The sequence below is a fragment of the Cornus florida genome, unplaced genomic scaffold (genome assembly GCF_030987335.1).
Source record: "Cornus florida cultivar Cherokee Brave unplaced genomic scaffold, ASM3098733v1 CherokeeBrave_3.0.0_Hap2_Chr10, whole genome shotgun sequence".
Lineage (NCBI taxonomy): Eukaryota > Viridiplantae > Streptophyta > Magnoliopsida > Cornales > Cornaceae > Cornus > Cornus florida.
The window spans coordinates 109,923,370-109,938,658 of NW_026775580.1; the positions used below are offsets into that span (position 1 = coordinate 109,923,370).

The 15,289-nt window shown below is 33.4% G+C and overlaps 1 pseudogene; it reads right to left on the bottom strand.

Moving 5' to 3' along the window:
* Positions 1-1,499: 1,499 nt before the first annotated feature.
* LOC132278384 (beta-galactosidase 7-like) overlaps positions 1,500-15,289 on the bottom strand; it is a 35,446-nt pseudogene continuing 21,656 nt past the window's right edge.

The window sequence follows — 15,289 nt, forward strand, 5'->3', positions numbered from 1 at the left end:
AATTATACACATCCCATTATTTATTAATGGATTATCCAATAATACCTAAGTTACCATAATATTATAAAATAACTTAAAACATAACACGTATCAAATCTATATATATTTTTATTATTTAAATATAAAATATATACATCAAATTAAATATTACTATCCAAGTTACCATAAAAGTAATTAATAAATTATCCATCATTTACTGTAATATCCCTAATTTTAAAAGGATAGTTCTGGTATTTAATTTATTGTTTAAATTGCATTTTTAATTGTTGAAGTGCATATGTGTTAATTTAATTGATTTAATGGTAGTTAGGTATTTAATTGTTTTAATTGAATTGCTTTAATTGATATATAATTGTTTCATTTAATTTTAATTGTTTTAATTTAATTATTTTAAATTTACTTAAACGTGACTGTATTGCACACATATAGTTTTGCATTAGGTTTAAAATTTATATGGTAGCCGACGTTGATTTTAACACAGGATGGTATATGGGCCGAGTTGGGCTTTGTCTTTAATCTTACAAGGATTAGGGTTTTAGGGATTAAAGCTTATGAATACACCATAATAATATAAGTCTAGGGTTACAATCAGAGCACTTAGTTCACAGACGTAACCTAGGTTCTGTAAATAAACAAACAGAGGGTTGAGAACAGAATATTGTAAGGTCTGCCAAAGGGAGGATTTTGGAGGACAACGGTGCAAGGCTAAAGGCAAGTTCTAACATCATCTCTTTCCCTTTTACTCGTGTTCTTTACATGCCTAGGTGGTTCCAGGAAATCATTAAACGGAATTAATTGACTATGCATGTTTAGAACTTATTACATTAGTATGTGTTGAAACTTGTTGTAAACTGTTTGTCTTGTGTCCAACTGTGTAATTGTTCTTTTAAATTAATGTTAATCAATGCATGAAGGAGGTAGATGGGTTTTCTCTGGCTAGGTCTAAACACAAGTAAAATTGTTAGAAGTTGTAACAAAGAGGGACGGATGTTGTGCAGTCAAACGGAGACGAAATAAGCAGACAGAGGAGATGGGGAAGAGGAGCCGGCTCTACATGGTTAGGAGCCGGCTCTACCATGGTTTGGAACCGGCTCTACCATGGTTTGAGGCTTCTCCACCTTGTGGGAGCCTGCTCTCCTTGTGTGTTTTCCCAGTTTTGAGTTTCTGCGACTTCTGGACTGATTTTTGACTATGTTTAGGAGTTGTGAATGGGAATTGTGGTTGATGTCTGAGATTAATTTAGGTCTACAGAGGGCTTGTTAATGCATATTCAACAAATTAATATTATTGTTTAGGACAGTATAAAATTTCTAAGATAACTAGTGGACTGTCTTGGAGATTTAGGATTTAAACTACACAACTTTAGGTGTAGCAGTTTATTTGGGAATGGAGTTAGGTTCTGTTCATATTTCTGTGGTGGACTATAAACATGTGGGACTATAGAATGAATTACATGCCTATAATGGATGAAAGATGTATACTTACATTAACTGTTTTATTCACTCCTGAACAACTGTGTAGTATTATAGGATAAGTATGTAAAGTTGTAAAACAAATCTATCATGCTTACTTGGATTTAATTAAAGGTTATATATGTAGTCTGTATTATCCATCATGGAACTGTGTAGAGGAGTGTTGAATAGGCTTGTTAAATAACAAAGTTTTAACATGTTTAATGTGAAGCAGTTGATATTTACAATTGAGTGATTGACTGTCGATTGTTGGATATTCTGTATAGTTGATAATTACTTTTATTACTCACATTGTCAACTGTGGATGTTGGATTATTGTTGGATATATTATATAGTTGATAATTACATTTATTACCTGTATTGTCAACTGTGGATGTTGGATTACATGCACCAATATGGGATGGTGGCATGCCTAGGTTTGGATTAGTTTCAAAATACTAAATCCTACCTACACGGAATAAGGGAATGGATATTAAAATAAATCCTACTTATAATTGAGTCAAAGAAGCTGCATAAGCTGAATGATTACTCGGATTACTCGTAAGTTATGTTAAGTCAAAGAAGCTGCACAAGCTGAATGACTAACTGGACTTTTTATGGTCAGGACGGACTTTAAATATATGTTATGATACTACGATCTGAGCTTGAGTCTCGGAGTCGTCGGTTAGGGAGCGTATATGCAATAGGATGCGTAGCTGGATATGAGAGGTTGGGGTATACCCTATTAGGTCTAGGTACTCATGCCCACCTTTGGGTGCGTTTTCGCATGTTGCCTTTTATTCAGGTTGAGACCCCTTCCATAAGCCAGTGAGAGTCCTGTAGTGTGAATATACTTATGTAAGGACTATTAGCTATTATTAATTGCTTAGGATGTATATGCGTATCGAGTTTCTGCTTGGATTGTAGAAAGTTAAAACTTATTCGTGGGCCTGACCCACTTCCACTTTTCAGGTACATGAAAGTTCCAGACTTAGACTTGATCGTGCTAAGTAGATATTTCTACTCACTCTACCGACGACGTAGGACTTCTCTCCATAGCTTACTTCTGGATGTTCTATCAATTATTTTTTTTTATTACAGTTTGGATTATTATTAGGGGTCCACTAGAGATGGATTCCCGAGTTGTTTAATCTATCGGAGGTTTTGGATTATTGGGATTGAAGTATTTATCTTTAAAGGATTTTATTTTAGTTTCTTTTAGCTTTTAATATTTATTTTTATTTCATTTTGTCAATTATGTTAGTTTTTAAAATATTAATTGTTTGATATTCCCTTGGGTTTGGGCCTGGGTCTGATCAACCCGTGTCTCGGATCCGAGGGGTATCACATTTATTAATGCATTATCCAATAATACTTAAGTTATCATAATATTATAAAGTAACTTAAAACATAACACGTATCAAATCTATGTATATTTTTATTATTTAAATATAAAACATATACATCAGATTAAATATTACTACCCAAGTTACCATAAAAGTAATTAATAAATTACCCATTATTTATTAATGGATTATCCAATAATACTTAAGTTACCATAATATTATAAAGTAACTTAAAACATAATACGTAACAAATCTATGTATATTTTTATTATTTAAATATAAAACATATACATCAGATTAAATATTACTACCCAAGTTACCATAAAAGTAATTAATAAATTACTTTTCCTTTTATATATGTATATAATATATATCTATATATATATATACACAATTATCCATGGGTAATAATCCATACCCATCCAACCTCATATTCAAGTAGTCCATGGGACCCAATTGGTTGGCCCATTACTACTAACCATAACCATAAAAGAAGAATAAAATAAAATAATAAAATAAAAGAAAACATTTAATTTACAATTAATCAAAACACTATTTAAGCACGTAATCTAATTAAACAATTAATACATAGACAAATACAAATAACACACAGATACATAATCAAATACTCAAGTAACACTTAATTCAATTAAACTCATAAGCAATTTGTCAAATAATCAATTAAATAATTAAAAATACAATTAAAACAAATAAATAAATATCGAGACTATCTTTTTAAATTTAGGGGTATTACAGTTTGCCTTGGGCCTTTTTTGCCTCTGGCCTAGTTGTTCTTATGCTAGCAATAGGCTAACTGTTTGAACTCCATTGTATTCTTTCTTATTTTATTATAAATTAACTTTATCTATCAAAAAAAAAATCGCACAGCCAGTCGCCCCAAAAACTTCTTCAGAAGCCTTGACGCTGCATGTCTCCTTTCCAACACATGCCTACAAAATTATATATTAATTTAATTAAGAATAACTATATATGGAGTAATAAACACACAAACACACACAGAGAGAGAAAATATTTACTTTTTGGACTATGGAGGATGTATCATTATTGGCTTGGCAAGTGCCCTTTTGGAGTAAGCCACATGTGCCTTATATGTAGGGCTGCAAATGAATCGAACTATTCATGAACAGCTCGGGTTTTGGCTCGCTCCAAGCTCAGCTCGCTGGTAAATAAGCCGAGTCCGAGCCCAATTTTCAGGATCACTTACTAAATGAGCCGAGCCCGAACAACGTTAGGCTCAGCTCGGATAAGCTCGTGAACAGGGGCTCAGTAAGGCTCGTTGAGGCTCATGAACAAGGCTCGGGCTCGGCTCACTATATATATATATATATATATATATATATAATATAATATAATATAATATATAATAAGTGACACATTAAAAAAACATAACTTAGCATAGCTCGAATCCAAGACTTGGGCATGAAATAATAGAACTCTTAACATTCTTACCAGGCTGCCACTAATCCATTTTGTGTCTTTAAAGTACAACATTGATTAATATATACTAATATACATATACTAAATAGATTATCAAAGACAATTTTAACAGAATCAATAATTATACTACAATTTTTTTAAGCATTATCAGTAAAAATGATAATTATTTTAAATTAATAATTTACATATCAAAAGTTAAATACCACAAGAATAATATTAAATAAATTAATATTGGAGAATTATCATCATGTTGATCTAGAACTAAACACCACATTTTTGTTTTTATTATAAAATATATTTCTCTTTTTCTTTTAATAACTTTAATTGGGTTAAACAGTAGCCTCCGCAAAATTTTAGTACTAGTTACTAACTATATATATTAATAGTCATTTTTTAAAATTTTGGTACATAGTTAATATAAAAATGAAACCCCCCCCCCCCCCCCCCCCCCGGCGACCACCAATGTTTTTGTAAAATCAATTTATGGTACTAAATTATAGTTATTAATGATAATTTTTCTAAAAATTAAAGTTGGAATTCAAATATTTATCTATATTATATTATAAAATATTCAAACGTGAATTAATTATGAATGGAAATCATAATTGACTCTATGATCTTTAAAGACTCGTCGATTTAAGTACGAATGGATTTGTAATCTTTAAATTCAAATATTTATCTATATTATGTTATAAAATATTCAAATGTGAATTAAGTATGAATAGAAATCAGAATTGACTCTATGATCTTCAAAGACAGGTCGATTTAAGTATGAATGGAAATCAGAATTGAGCATAACTTAGATAGATAATTTGTAATCTTTAAATTCAAATATTTATCTATATTATGTTATAAAATATTCAAATGAAAATTAAGTATGAATGGAAATCAGAATTGACTCTATGATCTTTAAAAACTCGTTGATTTAAGTATGAATGTAAATCAGAATTGAGCACAACTTAGATAGATATTTTGTAATCTTTAAATTCAAATATTTATCTATATTATGTTATAAAATATTCAAATATGAATTAAGTATGAATGGAAATCATAATTGACTCTATGATCTTCAAAGACTCGTCAATTTAAGTATGAATGGAAATCAGAATTGAGCACAACTTAGATATTTTGTAATCTTTAAATTCAAATATTTATCTATATTACATTATAAAATATTCAAATGTGAATTAAAAATTTTATATTAAAAAAACAACTACTAATTATTAAATAAGCTATTAATTATTAAATTTCTTTAAGAAATAATTTAGTTTACACTTTACATGTTAAACCTAAACCCTAAGTATAAATACGAACATATAGTCCAAGCGCCTCCTGTCTTTCATTTCCAAACACACTGAATCCGTGAATCGTCATTCTCTTTTTCATTTCTAAACACACTAAATCATCTGCTGTCCTTGCCGTAGTCTAGCCTCACCGTCGTCTGACGTTGCCATTCTATGTCATCACCATCTACTGTCCTCGCCGTTCTTTGTCATCGTCCGTCCTCTCTGTCTGTTGTCCTCGCCATTTGTTGTCCTCACCATTCTCTGTCACCGCCATCTGCTGTCCTCGCCATTCTCTGTTATCGTCCGTCCTCTCTGTCTATTGTTCTCGCCAGGTTTTTTATAATTACAACGATGGTATCTGAAATTTTTTAGCATTGATTTATTATGGAGCATGAAATCATTGATTTTTTTTTATTTACAATGATGGTATCTGAAAGTTTTTAGCATTGATTTATTATAATTACAATGATGGAGCATGAAATCATTGATTTTTTATAATTACAGTGATGGTACCTGAAAGTATTAAAAAGCAATTATAGTGACAAATTTAAATTGAATTGATATATATATATATTGCCTTTTTTAGAGAATAAAAGAAGATATGAATGAGATAATATTGCCTTATTCATCCCACAAATCATGATTTCGTTTGGTAAGGATATAATTTTTTTCATGTTTAGATTATTAATATACTTAACAATGTCTAATCTAAGTGTTTTTTTAATTTAATGTGTAGGTTGGATCTATTATAGTGATTTTGATTTTGGAAAAGGGAGTGAAATATGCTTTTTGAAAAATCACATTGTTAGATCATTTCAGTTTTTGGTTTGTGATATTGGAGTTTCTTGTTTATTTTCTTTTATATATCATAGTATCAAACTTTTAATTTTGACTTTATATTGAATTGATATTTTTGTTTTGCCTTTTTTAGAGAACAAAAGAAGATATGAAAAATATAATATTGCCTTAGTCGTCCCACAAATCTTGATTTGGTTTGGTAAGTATATAATTTTTTCATGTTTAGATTATTAATATACTTAGCACTAGCTAATCTAAGTGTTTTTTTAATTTAATATATAGATTGGACCTGTTATAGTAATTTTGATTTTCAAAAAGGGAGTGAAATATGCATTTTGGAAAATCACATCATTAGATCATTTCAGTTTTTGGTTTGTGATATTGGAGTCTCTTGTTTATTTTCTTCTATATATCATCATACTTTTAATTTTGACTTTAAATTGAATTTTTTTTTTTTTTTTTTTTTTTTTTTTTTTTTTTTTTTTTTTTTTTTTTTGTGAGAACAAAAGAATATATAAAGGAGATAATATTGCCTTAGTCATCCCACAAATCATGATTTCGTTTGGTAAGTATATAATTTTTTTCATGTTTAGATTATTAATATACTTAACAATATCTAATCTAAGTGTTTTTTTAATTTAATGTGTAGGTTGGACTTGTTATGATGATTTTGATTTTGAAAAAGGGAGTGAAATATGCATTTTGGAAAATCAAAATCATTTCAGTTTTTGGTTTGTTATAGTGGAGTCTCTTGTTTATTTTTTTCTATATATCAGACCATGTATTACAGTTTCGGACTTTTAATTCTAAACTTCTATTATTACAAGTGTTGTAAGTTTTTTTTTTTTTTCCGTAAGTGTTGTAACTTCACACTTGCTCAGCTGTTCTTATTTCTATAAAAGAGGTTCGGATAGTGTTTACATTTCAGATATTTTTTTTTTAGAGGAATATTAATTAATTTTGAGAAGTAATTTTTTTTTTAAAAAAAAAATTAACGAGCTGAGCCCGAGTCCAAACAGACCCCGTAAACAAACGAGCCAAGCCCAAGCAGACCCAAGATCGGCTCGGCTCTGCTCGGTTCATTTGCAGTCCTACTTGTACGTCTCAGAAACTAGCAAACTTGATGGTTTAAATGGGTCGACCAAGACATGACAATTCCCTGTGGTTATTTTCGAGAGCATTTCCACCAGCTGTCCCAACCTCAATAGTTTGGAAGTTCACTAGAGATGGGTTGCCTCCCAACTCTTTGTAGGGGATGGATTCAGCCGAGTCCACATGGCTAGGCCACACCATCAATAATGGCCTATAAATCAAACGTTCAACGGTTAAGGGTAAGTGGCATTTGTCACATCATCTGTATAACCCAAACAGAAGATCGAGGACTTGAAGACCTGAGCTGGGAGCAGGACTCAGGATGATCTGGGATTCGAGGTGGTACTTGGTTTGGTGGCTAAAGTGCAGGGTCCGTCGAATAGACACTCGACCTGGCTTATAGAGAGAGAAATACTATTTGACTCTCGTACATTTAAACCCATCTTATGTTAATGGGCCAATAGGTGATATCATCTTAGACATCACCAACCTCTCACTTGGCCTATAAAAGGAAATATGCCAAGGCTAATAAAGGTAGGTTAAAAAGGGAAAGAAACAAACTCTAGATAGAGAAAGCTCAAAAGCTCTCTCCCTCATGCTTTCTCACTACACCTTTATCAAGAGAGTCAATAGTGTATCAATACACTGCCATCTTTATACTTTATTTCGAGTTTGTCTGTGCTTTCACCTCTCTCAATCCACCTCGGATCCTATGTTATCTGAATCATTCATATTTTGTGTTTTTGATATCACCCTTACTACTTGCTACTTGTAGCACTATTGCAATAAAGAATCCCCACATTTTGGCGACTTCACTGGGGATATCTACGCAAAGGCGATTGACTCAGGCAATTAGAAAACGCGATGAAAACAGTAGTTCAAGGAGAGAGTGCAGCCACTCCACGCGTTCACACCTCTGATAACTTACTACTTCACACCAGTGGCTTCATCCTCAACTTATGAGTTTACTGCTTGGTTGCTTTCAAACAAATATGCTCTTCTGTCGGCCCTCTACTGGGTATTTCTCTTCAAAACCATGGGATCTTTTCTCATTCGAAACCTGCCTCTTGAGTCGCCTTACCTACAAAGGTCTCACTTTGGTAACCTTCATTCATCACATTTCCATGTACACACAAAGGCAGAGTACTATTTGATATTAAAAACATATATGCATTCAAAAGCTTACACCAACACGTGACCATAAGTTTAAGTCCCACTTTACTGATTGGATGTGACTTTGTGCATAACCGTCAAAGCTCTTATATTCAAAATCTATTACTTGTACTCTCACTTTATATATTCTATTATATATATGCTTATAAAAGGTATACCTATTTGTTATCCTACTAACAAGTAGCACTACTTTTTAAGGTACTTTACTGAAAGCCCTATTTTATTTCCATCAATGCTAGATATCTGAAATTTATATCTCACTTGTAAAGACTTTTCAATCCACACATCTAACCCATGTGTTCTACCCAAACTCACATGTTATACACATACATATGGGGACATCCATAAATCTAAATTGGTAGCTCGACCTCAGCTCGAAGACTACAAATATGCTGGGACTCTCGAGTGTGTATTCTTATATATTCTCAAGTCCCAATTGTCAAACACACCTTATTACATAAGTCTAAGTTTCTCTTTCTTGCATTTATTACTAAACTTTGGATGAACATCAGTATTCATGTTTATATATATTATACATATATATAGGAATGGTAAATTGCCTAGCTCCATTCAGTTTATATATTATAAGTTTATATAATATCTTTATATTAAATATACATATACATGCCTGACAACTTCAAAGCCTTAATAAAAACATATTGCCTTTTTTTTTTTTTTTTTTTTGTTAATTACTTGATAATCATTACTAAGAGTCAATACATATCTCTCACGTCCTCAACTATGCGACCTGGTCAACATTAAATTTCGTATCATACTCAGCAAAGGACACACCCTTGCACTCACAATCATTTATGCAGTAGTGTCTTACACTATTCACTCAGCTCGCATTTATTAGTGCCAACCCTCTCACACTTGGTGCGACCGAGCGTGTGCACAAAATAATGCACAACACTTTAGGTTTAGAAATAATGTCAAGTGGACACCATATTTTAAAATTTATAAAACCACTAAACACTTATACTATGGAGTATGAAGTGAGCAGGGATCGTCCCAAGAGATCTAAACAATTATAGGTTTTCCAGAATTGAATTATACTTTAGTACTTCTGTGATTGCCAAAAGGGTTTTGTTTGTGATTAAAACTAATTTTAAACTAAATTATTGCAATAAAGAAATAGAGTTTAAGAGATTGGAAAGAGACTCAGGGTGTAGGATTCACCACTAAGAACATTCCCTAACTCACTCACTTTCAACTAATTGGGGAAATAATACTATGTAATCTATATGTGGCTAACAAGAGCAATGAAAAGTGTAAACCATCAATTTCAAGCATGAATCAACTACCTAATGACAATTAAACTAAGTGTAGTGCAATTCACCCATTCAAAGCATGATTTATCAATCCAAGTTACAAATTTAACACACATTAATCTAGAAGATAATGCAATTGTGACAAAAAGTATGGAATTCAAACATAAGTATGGATGGTCTACTTACCTAATAATTGAATTGCAATTAAATTAATTAAACTTAAATTAAACTAATTAAACATGAATTTAAAACTAATTAAACAACAAATTAACCTAAACATGTAGTACCATCCATCAAATGTAAGCATTTTTCATCAATTTGAAACACAATTACAACTAAGCAATACCATGCATAGCCATCACAAGAATCAATTAACAAAGAATTCGTGTGTAAAATTTGTTTATCAATCAACCGCACATAAGACAATATGAGATTAATACAGATAATCAATTGGAAGAATTTAATTCATAATATTCAAGACTATACACTAATTACATAAATTAATCCCCAAAAAGTATGAAAAGAGAGAGAGAATAGGTTACATGCTTAGGGTTTATCCAACCCTAAGTAGAAGAATCAGCCACTCATGGTTGATGGAGTCGAAGATAGGACAATCCCCATCATCTGCTTCATCTTCTCTGAACTTTTCTTCCAAACCCTAGCCTGTTCTTCTTTTTCCCTTTCTTCGCGTGTTTTTCCAGAGAGAAAATACGATACTACGATACAGAAAAAAAAATAAAATAAAACTCCTTCTTTTTTTTTTTTCTAATAATCTTTACCTAAATAAAACTAAAACTAACCCTAATTTAATGGCTCACTGGGCCTTAAGTAACAATCTCATTAAAGCCCAACAGTTCCCAAAATGAGCCCAAAAATTAAATAAAAACTGTAATGTTGCTAAGTCCTGGGGGATCGATCCCCCACCCTGGGGATCGATCCCCCCAGAGTTGACAAATTCCTTTAATTCCTATTCAGCTCCATTTTTGCCCCGGGCTATTTGGTTTGCTTCTCCATCTTTGGGAACATCATCAAAGGCCCGAAATTGACCGCTTTGTGCCATTGTCTGAAAATCTTTGCTTAACTCCAAAATGGCTTAATTGGACTGTTCTTAGCTCATTTTAACTTTATTGCCCTGAAATACACATAAACATAAATTAGGACTAAAATATAAAATTAAGATAGATGCAAAGACTGAAATACCTTAGCTTAGGTGCTGAAATGTGCAACATTTAAGCACTTATCAACACTCACCATCATTTATGCAGTAGTGTCTTACACTATTCACTCAGCTCGCATTTACTAGTGCCAACCCTCTCGCACTCACCATCATTCATGCAGTAGTGTCTTACACTATTCACTCAGCTCGCATTTAAACTCGCGCATTCACGAGTGCCAACCCACTCGCACTTATTCGTGCCAATGTGATCCATCCTCGAGTACCAAAACTTTGAGCCATCCGTTCTCAAGTACAAAAACCTCGAGCGATGTGGTCCATCCTTGAGTACTAAAACTTTGAGCGTTGCGATCTATCCTCAAGTACTAAAACCTCGAGCGATGCGATCCATCCTCGAGTACCAAAACCTTGAGCGATGCGATCCATCCTCGAGTACCAAAACCTTGAGCAATCCGTCCTCAACTACCAAAACCTTGAGCGATGAAATCCATCATCGAGTACCAAAACCTTGAGCAATCCTTCCTCAAGTACAAAAACCTCGAGCCATGCAATCCATCCTCGAGTGCCAAAACCTTGAGCGATCCGTCCTCAAGTACAAAAACCTCGAGCGATGCGATCTATCCCCGAGTACCAAAACCTTGAGCGATGCGATCCATCCTCGAGTACCAAAACCTTGAGTGATCAGTCTTCAAGTACAAAAACCTCGAGCGATGCGATCCATCCTCGAGTACCAAAACCTTGAGCGATCTGTACTCGAGTACCAAAACCTCGAACGATGTGATCCATCCTCGAGTACCAAAACCTTGAGCGATCCGTCCTCAATTTTGTTCATACCACCTTTCTCGAGTTGCTACACTTAGAAAACATAAAGGGCCATGTAATACTCCTAATTTTAAAAGGGTTATAATTGGAATTTTAATATTTATTTTATTGTTTTCTTTATTTATTTTATTTGTTTTTGGTATTTACGTGGCTAGGTGTTTTTGTGCATTAAATTAAGTTGGGTGAATTTAAATGTTTATGAATTAAATTTATTTGTTAAGTGATTTTAAATGATTTATGTGTTTATTTATTTTTCTGTAATTGAATTAAATACATTTGTAATTGTTTAAATGTTTTGTGAGTTTAGTTAAATAAGCTAGTTAGGTTTAAATTATTAGTGCATTTAAATTGTAATGTTATTTAGGGTTTAGTCTTTTACTACCTCACGCCGACTAAACTGGGCCTCAATTAGGTTTTCCATGGTGGATTAGGGTTTTGATTAGTGCCTATATATTTACTGTAGTATGTCTTCAAAAAGGGTTGAGAACCTATACACATACAAAGAGAATAACAGAGAGTTATCGAGAGAATTACAGAGAGAGATAAAGGGAGGAAGTCTAGGGTTTTGCCTTAGGCTAGGGTTGAACCAAGGAGGAGGAGGAGCAGTGGTTGGCTCATGGATAAAACCAAGAGCAACAGAGGTGGAACAGTCATTGGAGAGTTCATCAAAAAATTCAGAGACAGTTAAGGCAAATTCTTTCCTTTCTCTCTCCCGTTGCCTGTGTTCTGTGCATCCTTAAACTGTCTCTAGGGTTTTAATGGATCACTAATTAAAGTTTACATGCTTGTTCTATGCCAATTCAGATATCTGTATGCATGGAATTGTTCTGTTATAGTTCTTGTATCTCTGTGTTTTAGTCTGCGTTAAAAGCATGTTAAATCGGTAACGATTTTAATCACTGTAATTGAATTGAACTATTGTGAACAAGTCATAGGGATGTTATTGGATGTTTCTAGGACTCTTAAGACCAGTTTTAAGAAGCAACAGAGGGGTAGGAAAGGGTCGGAGATGGAGCATATCGTCGAAAACGGCGAAGAAACAAACCGAGGCTCTCAAAGGAGATAGAGCCGGCTCTAGGCAAGGAGAGTCGGCTCCCCCTTGTGGGAAAGCCAGCTCTAGGCTGATTTGGGCCTGCTCCAGGATTTTAGAGCAGGCTCTGTGGTTTTGGGTGTTACAGCGTGTGTTACAGAAGCTTAAAAAACTTAGAAAAGGCTCTTGAAAACTTAGAGAAGGCTCAATCCACTTAGAAAATGCTCTTGAAAACTTAGAGAAGGCTTTCCCTTAGTTGGAGACATCTCTAGGTAGCTTAGAGCCTTCTCTATTTTTTTTTAGAGAAGGCTATGTGGTTTTGTGCATTACACAAATTTAACTACGCACTGTTGGTTCAAACTGGGTTGTTTTCAGCTGTGTTGGGGTTAACGTGATGGTTTTAAACCTTAAGTCATGGAGTATTAAGGGCCTAGGATGCATTAATCTATTTATATACTAATGTTGTAAACCATAGGAAAATCTAAAGCAAGCCGGAGGCAGGTTACGGACTTAACGGGCCGAAATGATGTAATTGTGCAAATTCTGTCTAGCAACCAAAAAGGGTTAGAACATGGATTCCAAACATTATATCATGATGTATTAGAGTCACTTGTAATAAATTAAGGTCTTAGTACTCATGGATTTAACCGTAGGAAAGTGTACCACAGTACAGATGGTTAACGGATGGAAGGAGTTCAATTGCCTAATTTAATTTTAGCAATTTAACGGAATATGTTTATATTTTTAAATCTTATTTTGGTTGCACACTAGGATTATTTAATTAACAAGTTTGGTCTGTGCATAATTGGATATTAATGGTTGCAATGCTAAATTCCTTTCTGCAATGCATGGATTTAAGCTTGGAATTTTAATTGTTGTAATATTAAGCATTACACTGCAATTACTTGGATTAGGATTTGGCATTAGATTGACAGAACCTAGTTATCAATCTAATTGGATGTTGGCTTGGAATTAATTGAAGAATTAAATATATATTTTCTGTCAATTACTTGGATGGATGCTGGAATTTAACTTAACGAATTAGTAAATTTGTCTCGTAGAATTACATGGATGGATTCTGGATTTTTAGTTGATGACTTGTTTCAAATGCTATGTTTATCAACTATATGGATAATTTGGACTTTATTTGGTGTACAGTATAAAATGTTGCATCATTTATGGATCATTTGCATGTATACACCGGTATGGGACGGTGGTATACGGAGGAACGGATTAGATCAAAATGCTAATTCCAACCCATTTATACATACGAAATGGATTAACTAAAATAGTTAAATCCTACATGGATGTATATCCTGTCAACTAAAACAGTTGAACGACATAACGGATGGTTGTTTATATTTCTGTATTGGGAAGGATAGGGGTTTAATTAAAACATTTAAATCCTAATTATATGTCGTGTCTGAACGACGAATAGTTGATCGGCACACATTGTATTTGGATGGAGGTTATATATGTATTTACGATACCACGATATGAGCTTGAGTCTCAGGATCATTGGTTAGGGTGTGTATATGCAGTGGATGTGTAGCTGGCTATAGTAGGTTAAGGTGTACCCTATTAGGTCTAGGTACTCATGCCCACCTTTGGGTGCGTTTTCGCATGTTGCCTTCTATTCAGGTTGAGACCCCTACTGTAGCTCAGTGAATGTCCCTTAGTGTGGATATATATATTTTACGGATTATATAGATATGGTTAAGACATCTAGGGTGTATCTGCGTATCGGGTCTCTGTTTGGATTGTAATTAGGATATAACTCGTTCGTGGGCCTGACCCACTATTATTTTTCAGGTATCGGACAGTTGCAGGTTTTAGAGCTTGTTCGTGCTGAGCAGAAACGGTTACTCACTCATCCGACGACGTAGGAGTTTCTTCGGGATTTAGCATTGGAGTTCTTCAGTTGTTGATTTCAGTGTTGGAGTTTATTAGGGGTCCACCAGATGGATTCCCGAGTTGTATTAGAAATAGAGAATTTGAATGTATCAGAATAATTCTTTATTAATAAAATTTTGTTCTGAGGTTTCAGTATTTGGGTTATCATTCTAGTTTCTTTTCAGCAATTTATTTATTCTTGTTTTCTTAATTGTATTTTGTGTTCGTTTATTACTAATTGGTTTAATATCCTCGGGTAATCGGACGTGGGCCTAGCCAACCCACATCCGGAAATCTGGGGGTATCATAGGCCACCAGGCCAAACACCAAAATTTTCTCTCGAATTGCGACACATAGAAATTTTGATGGTCCAAGTAATTTTGTTCATACCACCTTTCTAGAGTTGATACACTTAGAAAGCATGAGGGGCCACCAGGCCAAACCCCAAAATTTTCTCTTGAGTTGCTATACTTAAAAATTTTGGCGGTCTAAGCA